Consider the following 6385-nt stretch of genomic DNA (forward strand, 5'->3'; position numbering starts at 1 on the left):
AATATTCCTGTGCAGAATATGCTGATATGCACCTAATTTATGGGGAAGCATTATGCAACTCCGTGGAGGCAAGAAGACTTTATGAGGAAAGGTTTCCGGGTCGACATTTGCCGAGTCCAAAAACTTTTGAAAGAGTTGATCGTAGTTTAAGAGAAACAGGTAAAAAAAAATAGTGAAAAACGTTAGTGAAACTAATTTCTTCCGAATCCTTTATTTAGGAAGCTTTTTGCCACGCCGTGGTGGAGCAGGAGCCCCGAGGAGAGTACGAGACCCTCATGTAGAGGAACAAATATTGGAAGACGTTGCTAATAATCCTTCAAATAGCATAAGGAAGCTTGCGGCGCAAAACAATGTTACAAAATGGGCTGTACATGAAACTCTGAAAGAACAATTGCTTTACCCGTACCACATCCAAAAAGTACATGCTATGTCTCCAGATGATTATCCAAAAAGACTTCAATACGCCAATTGGTTTTTACAGCATCATATTCGGAATCATAATTTTGGTACATCTATTTTGTTCACCGATGAAGCAGGTTTTACAAGAGACGGCATAATTAATTCGCATAATCTACATGTCTGGGATGAAGAAAACCCTCACGCTTTAGTTCAAACTCGCTACCAACAAAGGTTTATGGTGAATGTGTGGGCTGGCATTATCGGGAATCATTTGATTGGTCCATTTATTCTGGAGCAAAGACTTAATGGTGCTCTTTATTTGCAATTTTTAGAGGAAAATCTAAATATTTTGTTAGAAGAAGTGCCCCTTCAAATAAGAACTGAAATGTGGTACATGCATGACGGTGCACCACCCCACTTTGATCGTTTAGTACGTCAACATCTGACGAATGTTTTTGGTGATCGATGGATAGGTCGAGGCGGACCTGTATTATGGCCACCTAGGTCGCCCGACCTAAACCCATTAGACTTTTTTCTGTGGGGTCATTTAAAAAATAACGTTTATTCAACACCCGTAAATAGTAGAGAGGAACTTCTGCTGAGGCTAACACAGAACTGTGACCATCTCCGCAATAATCACGGAATATTATTTCAAGTGCACCGGGAAAACATTCGTAGGATTAGAAAGTGCATTGAAGTACGGGGTGCTCATTTTGAACATCTACCGAAGTAACATTTAGGTACCTTTGTTCATTGTTGAATGTTCTTTGTTGCATGTCTTGTAAGTAAGTTATTTTTCAAATGTTATTTTTAATTGGTCACTACTTGCTCATAAAGTATAGCCAACCCGTTCAAAGATTTCTGGACTTGATAAAGTTAAAGAAATTAAATGCATGAAATAATATGTAAAAAAAATAAATTTTAATTGTTGTTTTTGTTACCAATTTTTTTCAAAACCGATTTATCTCGCAAACCGTTCATTTTTTCGAAATAAATAAAGAGTACCATTTTTAAAGAAAAACCTTCAGAGTATCTAATAATAATATTTTCAGTTTGATAAAATTACTTCTGTCAAAATTTTGAGAAAAATTGTGATAGGGCCAGTCCGTTTCTGGACACCTGATAATAGCAAAAAGTTGATTTTAGCATCAAATCGTAGAGCTCCATGTGTAATACAACGTACGAAAATTTTATTAAAATATACAGGGTGGTTTCAAAGTTATAACCCTAAACGTTAATTTCTAGGTACCCCTTTGACCCCCCATAACTCCGTTAGGGGGCACATTAGGAAAAAAAATTATAGGAAGGACTTATTTTGACCTCCCCTATACACTCCCGAGAGATTAGGAGGTACTTACCGGACACCCTATATAAAATTTTCGACTAAGAAAACTTCTTTGCATATCTTTAATGATAATTTATATACATATTTCTTATATCCTAATGGACGTAGTTCAAAAATCGTTAAAATTACATTATGGACATATCTCTTTGGTAACAATTTGGAAATTTGTTTATACTACAATCCATAATTATATTATAATCGACCAAAAACGTTGAATTGCGTTGAACATAGGTATATGCAATTTTTGACGGGTTTTAAACGTCTTTTTGACGATAATTTGCATATTTTTTACATCCCAATAAATATATGGAGCTCAATAAATATTGTCAATCAAAATACATTTTTAAAAAAGAATCGCTAGCAATTTCCAACTAATAAGACATTTCTTAGACGTCGTTTTTTTGGTAAGTTGATTCTAGTGCTTGTAATTGTCTGTAATTGTGCTGGTCTTTGAATCATTGAAATAGAAATATCTTCACCAACAGACGAAATTTTATGTTAAATTTAGTAAAATATCGCTCATACATAATATTTTCGACAAAGAAGACGTGTTTTCGATACCTTTTAATGATAATTTATATATTTGATATATCTTAGTGGATGTGGAGTTCAAAAACCTAAAAATGACATTATGTTGAAGAAAAAATGTATAATTTAGCAGATTACTTCTCATATAAACAATATTCAGCCAATAGGACATCCTTTAGATGCCACTTTTGTACTAATTACGACATTTTTTTTATATTTAGTGAATACATGGAGCTCGAAAACATTGATATCACATTACGTGGACGAAAACTGTTGAATTTAATAAATTTGTTTTCATACTTGCATATTTTGACAGATAGGAAGTCTCATAAACGTCTTTTTGGTGATAAATTCAATATTTTGCACATTTCGGTTAATAAATTGAGCTCAAAAAACATTATGTCAGTCAAAATACCTAAAGTAGGATAGAGCCATATAAAATAGCGAGGATAAAAGCAATTTTCACCCAGTGAAGTATATTTTAGACGTCTTTTTTCGGGAAATGGATACTAAAATTGGTTTGTTAAATGCTTTTTTTTGTGTGTCGTTTTTCACGAACGTGGAGTTTAAAAAACATTTAAAACAACATTATGTTACCTAAAAAACATTATATTATAGTAGAATGGCAAAGATTAACGTGATTATCGACGAATAAGGTAATTTTTAGACGTTTTTAATGGTAAGTTGATTATATTCCAATGAGAATGTTACAGGCAAAGCCAATGGGGTCATTCAGTGAATTTTCAAAAACATTCTTATTTTGTATACACGAAATATTGCTCATGATTAGGCGATCCTGAAATTTTCAACTCAATCCGTTGAGCGGTTTTCAAATTATATGATTTTTTCCGTTTCTGTCACAGGTTTCAAAGATTATCCTATTCAAATATTCTTATTACTATTTTTATTCCCAAGGAATAAAATCTACCTAATATCTTATAAATATATTAATAATATAATATTTATTCTGTATTTTTATATAAATACTTAGTACCTATAGGTATTTGTATAATATTCACAAAAAAATCAACAATGGAAAACACAAGTGTATGGTGTTTCTAGAGGATACATACGTATTTATTACATACCTAAATTACGCAGGGTAGTTTTGTTGCTTTCAAAATAAGTCATTTTTTAAATAAAAGAAATTAAAAAAGACAAATCAAAGTAGAGACTAATAGACTATTGATTTTAGATCCGCACCACAGAATTACGGGGACATTATTATTTTCCTAGGTGTCTTGCGTCTTCACAGTAGTACTCTTACAATATTTGTAATTTTTTTCTGTTCTGTGTCTTCCATATTGCTACCAAAATTCGGTATCTTAACATACTCAATCGAAACTTAACAGGCAACTACAACTCAACTACCCGACCGACAACACACGCAAGCATGCGGCATCTGTTTCCCATGCGGTGACGTCACATCCACCGGTTCAGCGGACAGCGCGCCCGTTTATGATTTTTTTTTGGATAACTTGTAGGCGATATAAAATTCTAATTTTTTGCAAGGAACCTTAAAATTGCAATATCTTTCCGTTAAGCAAAAGCAAAATTTGCGGAATGAGCTCGTAGGATTAAATTCAATACAATAGTCTCATAAACCTTTTTTTTTTTAGTTAGTTGCTTTCTAATGTTGATAATGTATGTATTGTTTATACCTCTATGAGAAAATGTAGCTTGAAATTGTTATAATAATAATAATAATATACCGTCTAACAAAAATTGTAATTTACAATTGTCAAAAAAAACGTCATTATAATTTACGTACAAATTTCAGTAAATAGGACGTTTTTGTAAGACTTCGAGAGGAACTTTAAATAAGTAATAGTGCTGACGTCATGAAGACGTCTGGTACTGTCTGCTGTAACCTTGTAGCGACAACTGAGATGCAATATATTTGGAACTATACACTGTTCTTCCCAGAAACGTCTAATGTAGTCACTTTTCATGAAACTTCAGACATTCCCCTCGTTTTTGTCGATAGCCCAAGGAAACCATTGACGCTAAAAACTTCTCGAAAAAGAATGGTTTTTGCAGCTAAATTATCATTCTGGTTCACGGTTCACTGAACCATATAGAGATCATCCAGTTGTTTCAAGACAAACCAATGGAAAGCACCGCATGGGTTGGGTCTAACATTTACACGACGTTTATAGGTATTGTTTATTAACTATACGTCAACTCGGTATGTCCCTTTGCACTAGGAGAATACATCATTTTGTCCGACTTGAGTGTAACTGATAAAATGAAACGGAAAATTGTTCTCATCACACTTTTCTAGTCTATCTAAAAAGTCAGCAGAGTTGTGTGTGGATGTATAATTCATTGTTTATTATTTCTTTTGATAAATGTGTCTACTGGGGTAGTTGCACTGGTTGTGAGCTTGTAGCCAAAAAAATCGGTGGAATCATATTTTATGCAGAATTCGTTTGCTCGCGAGGCAAAATACATATCCATTCAAAAACGCAAAAGAATTTCGTGTCAGAAATGCAAATAATTTTTTGAAAACCGCAATAAAATAAGACAATGGTGTAGTGCAAAATAAATTGTAATCGTCATGTTTATAATACACTGCTCAAAATAATTAGAGGAACACTTATTTAAATCTCAATAACTTTTTTATTTGTAACACTATATAAATCTAATAATGTATATCTTAAAGACTAACATTTTGTTCGAATAAATTTACGAAAATAAAACAAATTTACATAATCACTCTTGAAACAACAGCGCCAATTTAGAGAAATAAAGTGAAGAGTTTGTGATCCTGTCTGTATAACATAAAGGTCCTGGTGAGATTTGGTTCACTAATATCGTGTATGTCTTCCATTAACACGAATTACTGCTTGACACCTCCGTAGTAAGCTTCGGATGAGCCTACGAATGTCTTCTTGTGGTATATTCTCCCATTCTTCGATTAGGGTATTTGTTAACTGTTGGAGAGTCTGAGGTGGGTCTGGGCGCCTCCGAACACGCCTATCTAACAAATCCCAAAAATGTTCGATGGGGTTTAGATCAGGACTTAGCGGAGGCCAATCCATGGATTGAATCCCGTGATGTTGAAGGTAGTTCATGGTGATAATCGCAGTATGTGGCCTTGCGTTATCTTGCATAAACAGAAAATTTGGACCTATACCATAAGCGGCTGGTATAACATGATCTTCTAGAATGAGATCAATGTACCGTTCAGCGGTTAGAGTCCCTGGAACTATGACAAGATCGGTTCTTTCATCAAGACTAATTCCGCCCCAAACCATCACTGACCCACCACCAAATCTTTCGACTTCTTGTATGGTAGCTGAAGAATGGCGTTCATGTGGACGTCGGTATACACGTACTCGACCATCACAACGACTTAAACGAAATCGTGACTCATCTGTGAAGAGTACTGGTCTCCAATATCGAAGTTGCCATGCCACATGCTCACGTGCAAAATGTAAACGAGACCTTATGTGATACGGAGTTAAAATAGGTTTTCGCACGGGTCTTCTTGGTTTCAAGTTTGGTTTTCTCAGTCTGTTCCTAACTGTCTGATCGGAAATTTCCAACCCATGAGTCGTTCTGAGCCTACTTTGAAGGTCTTTTGCTGTGGATGTACGAGAACGCAAGGAGGATAGGACTAAAAACCAGTCCAGAATTCGGTTTGTTTTCCTCTTAGGACCTTGTCCAATGCGTCTTTTATATCCTCCGGTTTCCAAGTAACGATTCCACACGCGATTGATGACAGAAGGGCTTACGTTAAAATCGCTTGCAACCTGTCGAATACTGGTGCCATACTCTATACTAGCAACAACACGAACGACTTCAACTTCACTTAGATGCCTCATTTTTTACAATTTACGCTGAACTGTCAACATTGTTTACTATTCCTAGGCACAGCATATTTCTAAATTGAAATTTTGATTGTATGTTTCACTTTATTTCTTGTAGTTTTTTTGAATTGGTACTATTGTCTCAAGAATGATTATGTAAATTTGTTTTATTTTCGTAAATTTATTCGAACAAAATGTTAGTCTTTAAGATATGCATTATTAGATTTATATAGTATTACAAATAAAAAAGTTATTGAGATTTAAATAAGTGTTCCTCTAATTATTTTGAGCAGTGTAT

At 34.2% G+C, this 6385-nt stretch overlaps 1 protein-coding gene across 4 annotated transcripts in view; it reads left to right on the forward strand.

Annotated features, from left to right (window-relative positions):
• Positions 1-6385, forward strand: part of LOC108907089 (protein lozenge-like) — a 139193-nt gene that overhangs the window by 11358 nt on the left and 121450 nt on the right. The window lies entirely within an intron of this gene.

Source organism: Anoplophora glabripennis, unplaced genomic scaffold (assembly GCF_000390285.2).
Source record: "Anoplophora glabripennis isolate ALB-LARVAE unplaced genomic scaffold, Agla_2.0 scaffold227, whole genome shotgun sequence".
Taxonomy (NCBI): domain Eukaryota; kingdom Metazoa; phylum Arthropoda; class Insecta; order Coleoptera; family Cerambycidae; genus Anoplophora; species Anoplophora glabripennis.